General features: G+C 39.0%; 1 protein-coding gene across 4 annotated transcripts in view; it reads right to left on the bottom strand.

Annotated features, from left to right (window-relative positions):
* Nucleotides 1–18282, bottom strand: part of large2 (LARGE xylosyl- and glucuronyltransferase 2) — a 161682-nt gene that overhangs the window by 77095 nt on the left and 66305 nt on the right. For 2 of the 4 annotated variants that reach the window (XR_009822165.1, XM_062029629.1), the window contains exon 1: nucleotides 12199–12476. The exons of the other annotated variants lie outside the window; for them this stretch is intronic. The gene's annotated coding sequence lies outside the window, so the exon portion shown is untranslated. Of the gene's footprint in view, nucleotides 1–12198; nucleotides 12477–18282 lie in introns of those variants that run through there. 4 annotated transcript variants of the gene reach the window in all.

Here is an 18282-nt window from a genome sequence, read left to right as displayed (position 1 = left end):
TGTATGAGTATGCGGTAAAATGTCAACAATATACATCCTTGCTGTACTTCTATCGCAAGTTCTTGCCAGGCCAGTCTCTTTCTCAATTTTTTTTTTTCATTTTTTTTTTTTCATCAGTCTTTCCAAATCGATTATACTGTAACCGACTGAGAACCGGATATAAGATCCTAATACGACACGCTAAACAGTGTGTGTAAACTATAAAATTGCGTGTATTATAAATACTATCTGTGTTGCGTTTGATTTACTAAGACTGTGTACAATTAATAAAAAGTGCAAAAGTGGTGCAGACCGCTATATTTGAATGAGGTTTTAGCATGTACTGCAGGCACTATGCGCCCATAGAAACACTAATTTCCCTTCACATTCATGTTATTAGGCTCTCCAACCAGTGGGGTTTTGCAATGTTAAACAAGCAGCACCAAATGGAATTCGTAACACTTTTGCTGCGTTATAGAATCGCATTGAAGACAACAAAAACTATTTTGAGCTCGCTGATGGCACGCTCTGCAGGGAGGTAGCTGACCATCACAACACCACAGCTCATTCATGCATCTTGGATGATCCAAACACAATAAAATGCATATGCCACTATGTTTTTTCATATAGGAGATATATTATAATATATTTCCTGAATTAAAAAACAAACAACTTAAAATCTTTTAAAAAAAAACAGCAGACACCAAAACACTTTAATTACATTTGTTTCAATGAGCCCCTTAAGTCATCCGGCATTTCCATGGCCTAGTGGTTAGAGTGTCCGCCCTGAGATCAGTAGGTTGGAGTTCAAATCCCAGCCGAGTCATACCAAAGACTATAAAAATGGGACCCATTACCTCCCTGCTTGGCACTCAGCATCAAGGGTTGGAGTTGGGGGTTGAATCACCAAAATTATTCCCGGGCGTGGCGCCGCTGCTGCCCACTGCTCCCCAAGGGGATGGGTCAAATGCAGAGGACAAATTGACAATCATTGGTACTTTAATCTTAATTTAAACATTTATAAATTGATATTGCTGAACAGACGATATATCAATTTTTAAAATTTTTGACAGCCCATATTTGTTAGTAGGACAGAGCAGCAGTGCGGTCGACTCCTCTTTAACAGCCATTTCTGCCCGACTGCCAGTTTGAACGTCCTTTCTAGACTTTCTAAATATAGACCCAAAACAGCAGCTGCTGTACAGTTTTAGTCTTGATAAATCACACTGAATGTGCTAATTTATTAAAAGTGCATTTCCTTCTCCCAGTATTGTGGGTGTTCTGATGATCAGCACATATTCTGCATATTCATTAAGACAAAAACACCTAAATGGATTTTGTAAACATAAGAGACGCAATCCTCTGCGCACTAGCTTTGCGTGTGCTATCGAGTTTGCACTTGTTGTAATATACGCAAATCTTTAGTAAATCAAGCCCTTACTGTAATCATTACAATAATCTAAGCTCTCCTGGTTCATATTATCAATTGTGCGAATTATATATCTAATTATTCCTCCAAAGACTGGAATAACTTTACAGAGTCAGTAAAAGTTGCATCAGCTGCCTTTGTTTGTTCCTGACCCTAATTTCCACAGGATTCATCACAGTCGCGGTGCATAATCGACAGTGCCATTCGCTGTCCGGTAATCCCCAACCCTGTTCTGTTCAGCGCAAAACTTTTAGGAGATCTCGCAAATCCACGCATAATCATATGATAAAGTAAACACTGAGGTAAACACCGCAGAACATCTCGAGCTCTGCCGTCCATCATGCCCACAGGGGGGCTCTGACGGCATTGACTTGTGAAAAAGACAACGGTTTTGCCTTGCAGGATGACAACTTTATTTTTTGTAGCAAGCAACACACAGCAGTAACATCATCCCTGGCAAGCGATGTAGACAAACACATCTCCCACAAACCAAGCCCCTGCCTCTCCGTATCAACTGCCATTTGACACAGGACCCCCCATATACACACATAGCTGTCTGGGATATGCCTGTATAAGATTATTTATATTGGACCTCCAGAAATCAGCATTTGGGTCAACAAAGTATAATTACGTCTGAAAACTTTTGACAAGTTGACTTCATGTCAGTCCCCGCCCATTACGAAGTTTAAAAGTGTAAAACTTGATCCACCTTGAAGACGAACTTGTGTTTTGAAAATAAACCGGATAATTTATTTTGTGTTTGTGCATAACTTCCTGTCGAACACAATCAGATTTTAACTAAATCGATCAACTGTATTGCGGCGACCAGGAAAAATAGAAGCTCTGCATATACAAACCCCAAAACCAGTGAAGTTGGCATGTTGTGTAAATCGTAAATAAAAACAGAATACATTGATTTGCAAATCTTATTCAACCTACAGTATATTCAATTGAATAGACTGCAAAGACAAGATACTTAACGTTCGAACGTTGTTATTTTTTGCAAATATTAGCTCATTTGGAATTTGATGCCTGCAACATGTTTAAAAAAAAGCTGGCACAAGTGGCAAAAAAGACTGAGAAAGTTGAGAAATGTTCATCAAACACTTATTTGGAACATCTCCGGGTGAACAGGCTAATTGGGAACAGGTGGTATAAAAGCAGCTTCCATGAAATGCTCAGTCATTCACAAACAAGGAATGGGCGAGGGTCACCACTTTGTGAACAAATGCGTGATCAAATTGTTGAAAAGTTTAAGAACAACATTTCTCAAGGAGCTATTGCAAGGAATTTAAGTATTTTACCATCTACGCTCCGTAATATCATCAAAAGGTTCAGAGAATCTGGAGAAATCACTGCACGTAACATTGAATGCCCGTGACATTGGATCCCTCAGGCGGTACTGCATCAAAAACCGACATCCATGTGTAAAGGATGTCACCACATGGGCTCAGGGACACTTCTGAAAACCACTGTCAGTAATTACAGTTCATCGCTACATCTGGAAGTGCAAATTAAAACTCTACTATGCAAAGCGAGTGGTAAAAATGCCCCTGTGCCAACTTTTTTGCAACGTGTTGCTGCCATTAAATTCTAAGTTAATGATTATTCGCAAAAAAAAAACAAGTTTCTCAGTTCAAACATTAAATATCTTGTTTTTGCAGTATATTCAATTGAATATAAATTTAAAAGGATTTGAAAATCATTGTATTCTGTTTTTATTTATGAATTACACAACGTGCCAACTTCACTGGTTTTGGGTTTTGTATACAGCGCATGGATCCAGAAACGGAAAGACCATGGCGGTGTCGTACCGCAGAGTCCACCTGTGTGGCGATTCCTGTGAAAATCAGGGGTCACCCTCTGACTAAGCAAACTCCATTCCATTATCAATTCTGCTTCCCTAACAAATCTCCTATTCTCATCCTGAGTCACTAGGTGGGATTCAATCACCAAATCGTTGAAAGAACTATCAGGACTAAACTGTTGAAAAGAGACGATGTCCATGTTTGGACGCCCCCTGGTGAGCGGCAGCTTACATCGCATATAGGAAGACATGCCTTCGCATCTGAACATGATAAGGTGAGAGAAAATGTATGAGACAAAACAAAGTCAACCTCCAGACACTAAAGAGGAAACAGTATTTAAATCAGGAAGACCTTGGCCCTCTCTCTCTTGGAGGAAGCAAAGTACCACCAGAATAAACATCTCACATCAACACCACACCAACATGCTTTCAGTGGAGTAAAACTTAAGTCAAAGGCCACAAGTCTAGGTGTATCAGTTCACCATTCTCGTGGTTCTGTACGTACCTCGGTTTAAGTCCATGGTTCACTTTGAGTGTAGTAAGAAAACAAAATATAAAACATGAAACTAGCTTTGTGTAAAAAACTTGAATTATTTTTTTAATTAAACTGCTAGCAGCAATGGTTAGTTTCGATTAACCTCTACATTAAACTTGGAATGAGAGAAAACATTTAAATTTTACTGGGGCTGTCAAATGATTCATCATTTAATTTAGATTAATCACACTTTTGGATTTTGCTGAATTGCAATTCATCACAGTCGCTACAGAAATGTTTCATAACTTAGCTCATTTGTGGTACTTTTGTTTTCTGCCAGCGTTATTTGTCATCCACTGCTTGTTATCTATGTACTAGTGGCGTTCTTGCTGCCTCAAAAACTTGTTTTTGCTTTTAGATAGTATTTTAAACTTAACTTGCTTCGATAAAATAATTAAATGTTGGTTTTAATTAGTCCCATCGGGGTGTATTTTGAAGCACAATTTACCACCGTTTGGAGTCTCCTTACTTATTTTTGCACTAGCATATGCACTGACCTGATCACTGACCGTATAACAACTTGCACCTTTCAAATGACCATCAGCAGCTAAGATAAAGAACCATGCGCATTCAAAATAAATTGTGATTATTCTGTTTATACATGAATAATGCACAATTTACACGATTTATCACACTTTAACTTTGTTAGCCCCTATTACTTGTATTATGACATGTGACTTCTTTCTGGAAGTGAAAAAAAGTAGTGTAAACCAAACCAAGATGGTTGCTTTGCAGCAAAAAGCGTGCAAACTATCTGAGTACGCAAGAGGCCTAGATCTTCCTGAAAAAAGCAGATACGAGCAAAAAATTAAAACTATGCAATGGAATTGGTCACAAGGCTCTCCCGGATAAATATGCATCATTTTTGCTCGGGTTAGGTTGCATTTCATGATTTAACTTCGAGTCTACATCCATGTTTGTTTGTTGCAGGCGCTGGTGCTGAGTACGCAGGTTTTTCCCTGTCTTTATCAAAGTTTAACTATAGGTGTCAACATTATGTATGCACTGAAAGCTTCATTTATGATTTCTGCCTTTGGTAAAAACTTAACTCTTTTAAGCTTTGCTCACATTTGATTTATTTTATTTAGACTCACAGAGTTGATGCTTTACAAAACATTCGTAGCAAACGTGTTTAAGAAATACAAATATATATCAAGATAATACTTAAAGGGGCTGTTTGCAACATTTACACAGATGCACGGTGGTACAGAGTTTTGCGTGTGCCTCACAATAAGAAGGTTCTGGCTGCATGGGTTCCCTCCGGCTTCCTCTCACCTCCAAAGACATGTACCTGGGGATAGGTTGATTGGCTAAATTGGCCCTAGTGTGTGAATGTGAGTGTGAATGTTGTCTGACTATCTGTGTTGGCCCTGCGAGGAGGTGGCGACGTGTCCATTGTGTACCCTGTCTTCCACCCAAGTGAGGTTCACACTCACACTCACAAACTAGGTCCAGTTTAGTGTTGCCAATCAACCTATCCCCAGGTGCATGTCTTTAGAGATGGGAGAAAGCCGGAGTACCCAGAGGGAACCCACACAGTCATGGGGAGAACATGCAAACTCCACACAGAAATACTCGAACCCAGGACCTTTGTATTGTGTGGCACATGGACTAACCACTGTCTCACCGTGCTACCCCGCAGATAAGATGATTATTTAATTCCAAAACGCAAGGCAAAATACAAAACTTAGGTACGATACTAAGCATGGAATGAACTTCAAGAGTAGCTTGAGGCTTACTTAGTATAGTGAGACAAATTACCTGCAATGAAGGTAAACAGTCAAAATGATAGTAGAACGTACTTAAACAGTCGCGTAGAGCAAACGACAAACCTGCGCTGAGTAAACGGCAACACGGGTATTTAAAGGGGCGTGGTTAGTGACAAAAACAGCTGGTGGGGAGACTAATCACTAAATCAGCGCACCTAGTAACAAGAAATAAACAAAACAGTGCTAGGAAGCACGGTGGGAAAGGGGTTAGTGCGTCTGCCTCACAATACGAAGGTCCTGGGTTCGATCCTGCGCTCGGGATCTTTCTGTGTGGAGTTTGCATGTTCTCCCTGTGACTACGTGGGTTCCCTTCGGGTACTACGGCTTCCTCCCACCTCCAAAGACATGCACCTGGGGATAGGTTGATTGGCAACACTAAAATTGGCCCTAGAGTGTGAATGTGAGTTTGAATGTTGTCTGTCTATCTGTGTTGGCCCTGTGATGAGATGGCGACTTGTCCAGGGTGTACCCCGCCTTCCGCCCGATTGCAGCTGAGATCGGCTCCAGCGCCCCCCGCAACCCCAAAGGGAATAAGCGGTAGAAAATGGAGTGCTAGGAACAGAACCAGACTAAAACATAGGAAAAGGCTACCAAACATAAAAAAAGACATGACCCAGGCAACGGATCATGACATGATCACTACAAACTTGTGCATTCTTCGACTCTGCTCCCTTGGACTGAGTGCTTGCTACTGTTCTCATCGTCGTTTCGTAAAATCTTGCACTCTTCCGCCCTTCTTGACTACCTGTCGAGGATATCTGAAGAAATTATTATCTTTTTCTCAATTTGAACGATTCGTTCAGCCAAAAAAAACCTCAATTATACAGCATGTTTCTTTGCGAAAGGCCTAATGGCGCCTATAGTCGTATTTTGCCTTTCTCGAAGAAAAATGCCCTATGCTTGCGTTGTTTTAGGCTTTTGGAATCTTTCAAATCGCAAAGAGAATACAAGTTTATTCAAAGTTCCTCGAGAGGTAATAAAGACAAACAAAAGAGTGCAAGATTTTACAAAAAACAACAAGAAAAGTGGCACACACTCCAATCCAAGGGAGCAGATCGAGTCGAAGAACACACAAGTTTGCAGTGATCACTTTGTTAAAGATTTGATTGATATATTTTATGTTTATTATTTCCCATTTAGGTATTATCTTGATATTATTTGTATTCCTTATAACACATTTTTGCTACGAGGGTTTTGTAATCCACCAACTCGGTGAGTCTAAATAAAAGAAAGCAAATGTGAGTAAAACCTAAAAGAGTTAAGCTTTTACCAGAAGCAGCAATCATAAATAAAGCTTTTTAGCATATAAACAATGTTAAGAGCTATAGTTATATTTTGATAAAGACGGAGAAAAACATGCGTACTCGTAAACGGCGTGTGCATCAAAAAGGCCACAATTACGGCAGTCGACGCAAAGTTAAATCATGAAATGCGAAGTTAAATTATGAAATGCAACCTTAACTAGGGATGTCCCGATCTGATATTTGAAACGGATCGGCCGCCGATATTTGCCAAAAAATGCGTATCGGCAAGGCATGGGAAAATGCCGATCCAGATCCAGTTTTTTTTTAATTCTGGTTCGTGTTTTCCAATGCACCGATTTAAATAATACATTCCACTTTTCTGCTGCTGCCTAATTTCGGTTCCGCATTTTCCAGCACACCTTCAACACATCCACAGGTCTGTGTCCTAATTGTTAAGACGGCCATGTGAATGAAAAGTTACCGGTAAAAATGTCAGCTGTCTTTGTGCGGTATAGAAAATGACTATATGGTGATATTGGAGTATACGTTCTCACGCAGTTGCTTTTAGCTGCTGGCATTACACGACAGGCTCTTCCCACTCCTTCTTGTGTCTGCTTCTCACAGACAGCAAGTGCACCTTCTTACACACGTCACATACTGTCACGTCATACATCAAATATGTATACGCCCTCTCCCAGCAGAGAGGTAGCAGCATGGCTAACGTTAGCTGTGATGCTAGCGTAGCCGTGTGAGCGGTAATAATGAAGGAAGAATTAATGAATTCCCAAGAAAAACAGCAGGGGGTCCATCGTCTGGTGGTGGTTTGGCTTCAAGTGGGAATATGTCGAACAGACAACCGTAATTTGTCAAGTGTGGGGCAAAAGCGTTGCTATAATAAGTAGCATTACTGCTAATATGTAGCATCATTTGAAAAGTCCCCTGCTAGAAAATGAAGAGTGTTTGAAACTCCGCACGTCAACATCTCCATAGTGTATTATTCAAACTCACCTAATTCAGCTGGCTAGTTGTTATCAAGAGTACTAAAACCATTTTCAACATGTATCTGACAACTAAGTAGGCTAAATAACTTTAAGCTATAATACATGCTCAGATAAGGCCAGTATCGGCCAGTATCGGTATCGGATCGGAAGTGCAAAAACAACATCGGTATCGGATCGGAAGTGCAAAAACCTGGATCGGGACATCCCTAACCTTAACCGAGCAAAAATTATGCATAATTATCTGGGAAAGTCTTGATAGCAATTTCCTTGACCCAGCCACACACAAAGAAGTTGTAGACCTCCTTGCTTTTCTGTTTTGTCGTGTAGAATGACGTCTGGAGCACCAGATAGTTTGACATGTCTGGTAATGCAACCTACGGGGAATTTTTAGTATCACTCGAAAAATATTTTTCTGGTAAGCGTATACGGATAGATTCCATTGCATAATTGTATTTTTTGCTCGTATTTGCTTTTAGATAGATGGATGGATGGATGGATGGATGGATGGATGGATGGATGGATGGATGGATGGATGGATGGATGGATGGATGGATGGATGGATGGATGGATGGATGGATGGATGGATGGATGGATGGATGGATGGATGGATGGATGGATGGATGGATGGATGGATGGATGGATGGATGGATGGATGGATGGATGGATGGATGGATGGATGGATGGATGGATGGATGGATGGATGGATGGATGGATGGATGGATGGATGGATGGATGGATGGATGGATGGATGGATGGATGGATGGATGGATGGATGGATGGATGGATGGATGGATGGATGGATGGATGGATGGATGGATGGATGGATGGATGGATGGATGGATGGATGGATGGATGGATGGATGGATGGATGGATGGATGGATGGATGGATGGATGGATGGATGGATGGATGGATGGATGGATGGATGGATAGATAGATAGATAGATAGATAGATAGATAGATAGATAGATAGATAGATAGATAGATAGATAGATAGATAGATAGATAGATAGATAGATAGATAGATAGATAGATAGATAGATAGATAGATGGATAGGCCCCCTGCGTACTCAGATAGTTTGCACTCCGTTTGCTGCACATGAGTAGCCATATTGGTTTGGTGGCCCACCACTTCGTTTACCTGTGTTCAAAAGTCACATGATGGAATACAACCACTATTCAAGACCTTTAATGGATTAGTTTAAACTTGGAGATGATGCCTAGTGCTTGTTAGTAAAAGTGGATGCTTGGTTTTTCCAACTATTGCAAGAATAGAAAGGTAAGAACAGAAAGACCACCACAGAATGCTTTAACGCTTAAATGTACCGCTTTACTTGATAGTTGTGCTCCACTAACATTCCTTAGCTTTCACTGTTGCAGTAAACTAAAAAGCTTCCAATGTATTATTGGTTGATGTGATTTTTGCCAGGCATGAGTGAAAATGAATGAAAAGACCACACAACATTCATAAAGAACTTGGATGTTTACAAAAACTAAAAGAAATATTGGTTTTGTTGTTGTCACGGCGGGGTTTTTGCAGCTTACTGCAAGGTTTGTTCTCCCGGGATGCAAACGGACTATTCCGGACAAGGCTTGCAGGTAAGAACATATTTATTAATCTTCTCAAAACTCAAAGTACTACAAAAAACGGAAAACAAGGCGAAGGCACAACGCACTGATCGCATTTGGAGCTAAACTAACATTTAGCATAAACTATAACAAGGAAAACTTACTAGCTGTGGCATGAACAAACAAAAACTTACGTATACAAGGCATGAAGCGAACACTTGGCATAAACTTGGAATCAGACATGAACCGAACAATGACGCCAGGCCGACTGACTGGCAAAGGCAGGCTTAAATAGTGTCTCTTGATTAGAGCCAGGTGAGTGTCCCGAACAACAGAGGCAGGTGAAAATCATAAGTAACCATGGTGACTAAACTCAGGAGGTGCACAAACAGGAACTAAGGAGTCCAAAACAAACACAAAACACAAAACATGATCCGGACCACGAATCATGACAGTTGTCTTTTCACTCGGGTTCAACCATGTCCTGTTCTTTGACACAAAATACAGTATTTCAACAGTACACACACTTAACGGACATAACTCTGGACGATGTACTACAGTGGTAGTAAATGCAATTAAGCACCTGAACAAAATAGAACAAACTATTGTGTTACCATTTTACAACATTGTCTTTCACCAATCACAACCAAACCAGTTTTCTCCTTTTAAAAACATACAGAAATGAAATTGTGTCTCCTTTCAAAGGAAAATGGTAAAAGTGGACTGCTTCCATAATCCTTGCAACGAAAAAAAAAGTATTTGATTTTGGCACTAAGAACAAAAGATTGTATCATATAATCTTGTTGACCTTAATCCAACAACATACAAACTGTAAAGTTTATGAATAATGTAAGCGATTTTATGTGTTAACATTGTCAGTAGTACTGCTCTTCATCATTTTCAACATTCCCATACAATATTTAGATCTCTGAAATGAAATGAATATTTTATATATGTCATATATTATTTACATTATTTGTTATTATATTATATGTATGTCATATGAATATGTAATATATTTGCATGCTGACGCATTTTATACATGAGCAAATTGATATGTTTTCCTCTACATTTTAGCTTTGTAAATATTACATGTGAGATGCAATAGTATTAGTAGTAATAATGACGTAATAGTATAGTTGTAAATCAAGGCGCCTGTTTTCCTGTTTGAGAAAGACTCAATTTCATAGGTCATCAAAGTAAGAAAGTTAGTATATAAAGGTTAGCAACATAGCTTAAAATGTTATTGGGATATTTTGATGACACTTTCAGGAAATGGGATAATGAACAAGTCATTCGGTTTTGGGGAGTGACCCGATCACCATCTGGATTTAGTGTTATTGAAAATGATTACACTACCGTTCAAAAGTTTGGGGTCACATTGAAATGTCCTTATTTTTGAAGGAAAAGCACTGTACTTTTCAATGAAGATAACTTTAAACTAGTCTTAACTTTAAAGAAATACACTCTATACATTGCTAATGTGGTAAATGACTATTCTAGCTGCAAATGTCTGGTTTTTGGTGCAATATCTGCATAGGTTTATAGAGGCCCATTTCCAGCAACTATCACTCCAGTGTTCTAATGGTACAATGTCTTTGCTCATTGGCTCAGAAGGCTAATTGATGATTAGAAAACCCTTGTGCAATCATGTTCACACATCTGAAAACAGTTTTGCTCGTTAAAGAAGCTACAAAACTGACCTTCCTTTGAGCAGATTGAGTTTCTGGAGCATCACATTTGTGGGGTCAATTAAACGCTCAAAATGGCCAGAAAAAGAGAACTTTCATCTGAAACTCGACAGTCTATTCTTGTTCTTAGAAATGAAGGCTATTCCACAAAAGTGTTTGGGTGACCCCAAACTTTTGAACGGTAGTGTATTTATTTTGGGAGAGAGGGTCTGCACTCTCTGAAGTCTTTTTCTAGTTTCACAGAAATCATAGTTGTATTGCAATTGACTTTATATATAGTGCCAGATCATAAAGATACTGTTCATATAGAACATGTTATTTATTAGATTAACAGTCCTATATGAAATGTAATTGTACAGGAGCAATTGTAATGCAGTCGGCAAAGCTCCGCATGTATCAGCTAAATACCCCTCAACACACACACCAATTGTTACTGCAGAGGAGCAATCACATACACATGCGCATGTGTATGGTGTGAATCAACAGGAAACACTGAAAGGTAACACGACAAGTATTATAGCTAACACAGTTTGGGAAGTTTTCAACAAACATTTTTCTACATAGTGCAGATGGTAAACAGAAAAGATTTGTTGCCGCGATAGACGGATAAGTACACACACATTTTAGGATTTTAAAGCTGGTATTATCAGTGAAAACTGCAAACCATATTATTTGTCATCTTTACAACATACATAAATATGAATTGAAGAAATACAGTATGAGGAGATGTAATATTCAAGAGGCTATTGAAACATGATGATTGTTACATGGATTTAAAATTTGCTTTAATATTTCTTTATAACAATTTTAGAAACAAGCTATCTTATCTGACACATTGCCATTTTGGGGAATATACTGGGATTGTCACGTGGCGTCCCCTCCTAAATGTTTTCTATATGTCACTTATTGGAACTTAATGAGTTAGGATTTTTTTTTATTTAAACACTTTTATGAGTTATAGTACTACCGTACAACTAAAACCCTGGACACGTCCTCTTTTCTACAGTTATGTGATAATGGTAAACTAACTGGGGAACTAACAGGTAAAGTCACAATGTTCACATAAATGCCAATGATTTCACCAGAAGCTGGTTTGACTTACATGACAGTGGATGTAAATAGATAGAATATTCAGCAAAAGAGGAGGAAATGTCATGTTCCACCTTTGTCCTCACCTGCGTTGGATTCAAACATGTGCTGACAAGTCCAAATTGAACCGAATGAAATGTGTTCTTCTGTTCCACTGCTCTTAAACAACAAACTCCACAGCTCCTTCCTTCTTGTCTCTAAAGACTTTTTGGCCCACTTCTTGCACCTGTGTCGCTGCTTCATGTCCTGCTTTCCTTTTCGCTACACCTCAATGCTCCACCTCTTGCACAAACATGCTAGGAAGAGTCTCTACTTCCAAGGGGAGGACTCTGATTTCAGGCGCTTCCCCTCCTTCCTCCTCTTCTAAATGCTCCTCCGACCAATAGGAGTAGGTGAGTGGACAAAGGCGAAAACAACAGCCAGACATGGTGTCCCCTTGCATGTTGCCAGCACTGTGTTGGGTTCTTTCTTTGACACACAAATACCAAGTCTTTCACTTGTTTGCAGGAGCTACAAACAATTATTGCACTTTGAGAGTGTAATTGCTACCTTGTTTGTGTTCTGCCCCAGGGTAGGGATCAAGACTCACACTCAGTACATTTCCGTGCACTGATTTATTTTGATTTCTCAAAAATGCGGCTCAAAATAAGCTTTCTACAACGCATGTGAACATCTTAATTTGATTGAGTTTGGCTTTTTAAAAATTGGATTAACACACCTATATGATGCAATTGGCAAGCAGTTTCCTCTGGCATGTAGTAAGATATCCGTGCACCAACACGCTGCTCTTTACTACATTATTCGAAGGTGAAGAAGAACAAGTGTGTGGGACTGTTTTCATCAACAAGCAGACGGATACAAATGAAGATACTGAAATTAAAATAAGTAAAAATGTTCAAAAGAAAAGATCAAATTAACTTTAATAAGTGTCAGAATGTTCTCAAAGGAGAAACTTTAAATATGGACATAAACCTATAAACAGCTGTATTTGGACTAAAACTGTATTGTATACACAATGGAATTAATACAGAGTACAAAAATATTTGTACGTTTTGTTAGTCAGTTAGTCACGACATAGATAAATAGCGGTTAGTGTTGTCCCGATACCAATTTTCGGTACTTTTATAAAAAAGGGGGACCACAAAAAATTGCATTATTGGCTTTATTTTAACAAAAAATCTTACGGTACATTAAACATATGTTTATTAATGCAAGTTTGTCCTTAAATAAAATAGTGAACATACTGGACAACTTGTCTTTTATTAGTAGGTATGCAAACAAAGACTCAGAATTTAGCTGCTGACGTATGCAGTAACATATGGTGTCATTTATCATTCTATTATTTTGTCAAAATTATTAAGGACAAGTGGTAGAAAATGAATTATTAATCTACTTGTTCATTTACTGTTAATGTCTGCTTACTTTCTCTTTTAACATGTTCTATCTACACTTCTCTTAAAATGTAATAATCACGTATTCTTCTCTTCTTTGATACTTTACATTAGTTTTGGATGATACCACACATTTGGGTATCAATCCGATACCAAGTCGTTACAGGATCATTTATTGGTCATATTCAAAGTCCTCATGTGTCCAGGGACATATTTCCTGAGTTTATAAACATAATAACTGTACTTGAATGTATAATAGACTGTATTTATATTATTCACATGTGAATAATGCTGTTTTATAGACTGTATTTATAATATTCACATGTAAAAAAAAGTGTTTATTGTCTATTGTGAGCAAACTGTGGTGCTGAATTTCCCCCAGGGATCAATAAAGTACTTTCTATTCTATTCTATCTATTCTAATATTAAAAAATTTTAAACGGAAAATTTGTTGTGATGCCAAAAAATATCGACGTAATCATAGTAGTATCGACTAGATACGCTACTGTACTTGGTATCATTACAGTGGATGTCAGGTGTAGATCCACCAATGGCGTTTGTTTACATTGTGATGCTGGTGAGCTATGGTGTGTAGTGAAGCATGTTTAGCTATTCTTCGTCCTGCAGGGATGATACTTGTAAGAAACTTACTTTATTTGTCGCCATGGAGGCAAAGATTAGTGATTTACAAGTAGCTAAAACACTGCCGACTGCGGATGGATGTTAGCCGCTAGCTAGCTAGCCATGTCTTAAAGTACCTCTTCCTGATGGCGTTTCACTGTTAAAACTTCACCTTTGTCGTTAGTTTTTAAGCCAAAATGCGTCCGTTCTCCCTTTTCTGTCTACACACTGTGTCTGCTTGTAAGTACTCGGTGATTGTGTGCAGCCAAACATGCTCGTCTGCTCGTAAACCAGCACGACACGACGTGACGACGGCGGGGGCGCGGCGGACCGGTACTTTTCAGAGGCGGTATAGTACTGAATATGATTCATTAGTATCGCGGTATTATACTAATGCCAGTATACCGTACAACCCTAATAGCGGTAGATCACATGAAGTATCTCTGCTCCAATCTCATTCATTCCAAGCATCCACACCAACATTGTTTTTCATTCTTTTTGTGTTGAGAATTAAACGTCTATTTACAACAACCAGCAATTAAAAATAAGACGTTTCTATTAACAGTAAACAGTTAAAGCAGTTCATCAAAACTCTGATGATCATAATAACAACAAGACCTCACATTAAAGGGTCACATTAAAACATTCCCAACACATCAAACAGCAGTGTAAAGTTTTAGTTCTCTGTTAGATCTGGAGCTTGAAAGCTACTTGCATTACCTTCAGCATGTTGCATTCTCTTCTTCTATTTACATTACCACATAGCTAAACAAGCTGAAATGACCACAATCACTCTCGAGAGTACGAGAGGTACACAGCATATGGCCAACAGTCGCATTAAAGATGGTGCATGGAAACTGGGACTTCACATGCTGTAAAACTAGTAAAAATTGAATTATTCAAGGAGTCAGACTAATTTAAATTTAGGCCTACTGACTGACACATTTAATCATGAGTGCTCTCATTACAAACCACACCATGGTGCTGCAATTTGGTGGAGTAGGATCAAGATCCAGCATGCCTGAGTTCAGTAGGTCATCTTTGATTTGGATCAGTAAATCCAGACATCAGTGGATTACATCAACAATAACTACTTTTGCAGCTCTCGCACTGCTCAAGTAAGTATTGGATGTCCTCATTTAGTAAGTTTACCTTTAAAAAATTAGGAATACTACAATATTTTATGATAGTATATCTTTTTAACATAGACAGAATGGAAAACAAAAGTGAAACAAATGTTACAAATTACAATCATTTATATTTGATTGAAAATAGGTATTTGAGCCCTGATCAACCAGCAAACAGACTGAGACATCAGACTGGTAACATTATGTGTCCAAGAAGCACAAATAACCACAACCATGCTTGGACTTAGACTTAGACAAACTTTAATGATCCACAAGGGAAATTGTTCAACACAGTAGCTCAGTTACAATAATGGAAAGTGTAAGGATGGAAAGGACAATGCAGGTATAAATAGACTAATATAGCTATAAAAAAAATCTAACATATATAGGTTAATATACATAATATGTGTACAGAATAATTTATATACAGATATATTATATTATGTCTATAACATATATACAATATAAACCAATGACCATGTACAATAGTACAGTATATACAGTATATATGACAGCAGCAGCATAAAATAGAGAGTAGGTCCAGCAGGAAATAGAAAATAGACATTATAAACATTATAAATAAAGAGAAGTAGCTAACATGTCAGGTGTCAGGTAATAGGCAGATGTCATCTATTGTTGTATGGCGAGTGATTATACAGCTGGATGGAGTACGGAATGAAGGAGTTCTTGAATCGCACAGTGCGGGAAGGAAGTTGAAGGAGCCTGTTGGAGTATGAGCTCCGCTGTCCTTTAATTGTCAGGTGGAGTGGGTGGGCAGGATTGTCCATGATGGCGAGCAGTTTGTCCAGTGTCCTCCTGTCCCTCACTGACACAAACGCCTCCAACTGCATGCCAATAGTTTGGCCGGCTTTCCGGATCAGTTTGTCAATCCGGTTTAAGTCCCTTTTGCTGGTGCTGCTCCCCAACAAACCACTGCAAAGTACAGTGCACTGGCCACAACAGACTGACAAAAGATCTCCAACAGCTTGCTGCACACATTAAAGGACCTAAGCTTCCTCAGGAAAAAGAGTCTGCTCATTCCTTTCTTGTAAACAGCTTTGCAGTTGTCCTTCCAGTCCAGTCTGCTGTTCAAGTGGACTCCCAGGTACTTGTACTGCTCCACTACTGCCACCTCCCGGCCCTGGATCTTGATGGGCTCCACCGGGGTCACTCTCTTCCTGAAGTCGATGACCAGCTCCTTGGTCTTGTCTACATTAAGGACCAGATGGTTCGCCTGAGACCACTCCACAAAGTCAGCAATCAGTGTCCTGTACTCCAATTCCCGTCCCTCTCCGATACACCCGACCACAGCAGAGTCGTCAGAGTATTTCTGCAGGTGGCAGGACAGGGAACTATACTGGAAGTCTGAGGTGTACAGGGTGAACAGGAAAGGAGACAGGACGGTCCCCTGTGGAGCACCTACACCACTGACCACAGTATCCGACAGGGAGCTCCCCAGTCGCACAAACTGGGGCCTGTCAGACAGAGGTGTGGACTCGAGTCACATGACTTGGACTCGAGTCAAACTCGAGTCATGAATTTGATGACTTTAGACTAGACTTGACAAAATGTAAAAAGACTTGCAACTAGACTTAGACTTTAACATCATTGACTTGTGACTTCACTTGGACTTGAGCTTTTTGACTTGACATGACTTGACATGACTTGCTACTTTCCCCAAAACCCAAAGATTAAAAAGTTATTCGGGAGCGCTTCGTATTTTTCATCGTGTACTTGTCTATCAGCGTTGCGTGTGTCAGCGTGTGTGCTGCATGTCAAGCGTGTGTGCTCTCAGTACAATAGCCAATCATATTTGATCTACGTTGTTTTCGTCCCACAGCATTCATCCAATTAAATTGCAGGAAAACCGATGAAGAAGAAATGTCCAAACCACATGCCAGTGAACAAAAAATGATACCTAAAATAATTTCGTTTGGGTATAAAAATTACGAGGTGGTCAACACAAAACGGTTTGCAGTATGCAACACATGCGGTTCGAAAATTACTGATGGAGAGGCAACAACTTCCAACTTCGTCCGACATTTGAAGTTACACAAAGAACGGTAAGTTTTGAATGTAAGCTAACGTTCATTGGCTAAGTAACGTGACTTTTATTTGCTGTGTAGTTAAATCAGTGAGGCTGTAAACTCACTGCTAACGTTATAACGTTATTGCAAACACGGGAATCTGTTGTAGTTCACTACCTTATTCATACTTTTTGTTCAGTGATTTTTTTAAGCAGGGTTACGTTAGTCAATATATCACACAAAGTAACGTAACGTTAGACGGCGGTCAGCAGCACCGCGTATTTTAGCCACGTAAAAAAAGTCAAAAATAGTAAAATAAAGGTCAGTTAAAATGTATAATATATTATGAATATGTGTACCGTTTTAGCTAGCTTTCCGACATACTGCTGGTTGTTTACCTCACTGGTCCCCAACCACCGGGCCACGGCCCGGTACCGGTCCGTGGATCGATTGGTACCGGGCCGCACAAGAAATTTAAAAAAAAAAAAAAAAAAGTTTGTTTTTTTTTAAAATTAAATCAACATAAAAAAACACAAGATACACTTACAATTAGTGCACCAACCCAAAAAATCTCCCTCCCCCATTTACACTCATTGGCACAATCATTCACACTCATTCGCACAAAAGGGTTGTTTATTTCTGTTATTAATATTTCTGGTTCCTACATTTTACATCAATATAGATCAATACAGTCTGCAGGGATACAGTCCGTAAGCACACATGATTGTATTTTTTAATGACAAAAAAATAAAAATAAAATACAAATTTACATAATGTAAATAATTCAATGTATATACTCCAATTATTAACTTGTGTGATGACTGTATTATGCTGATAGTATATATTTGTACCATGAATTGATTAACGTGGACCCCGACTTAACCAGTTCAAAAACGTATTCGGGTGTTACCATTTAGTGGTCAATTGTACGGAATATGTACTGTACTGTGCAATCTACTAATAAAAGTTTCAATCAATCAATAGCTGCTGACCCCATCCACAGC

The sequence above is a fragment of the Entelurus aequoreus genome, linkage group LG02, assembly GCF_033978785.1.
Source record: "Entelurus aequoreus isolate RoL-2023_Sb linkage group LG02, RoL_Eaeq_v1.1, whole genome shotgun sequence".
NCBI classification, from domain to species: Eukaryota; Metazoa; Chordata; class Actinopteri; order Syngnathiformes; family Syngnathidae; genus Entelurus; species Entelurus aequoreus.
Note: the sequence above shows the minus strand (reverse complement) of the source record. Positions and strands in the feature narration are given on the sequence as shown.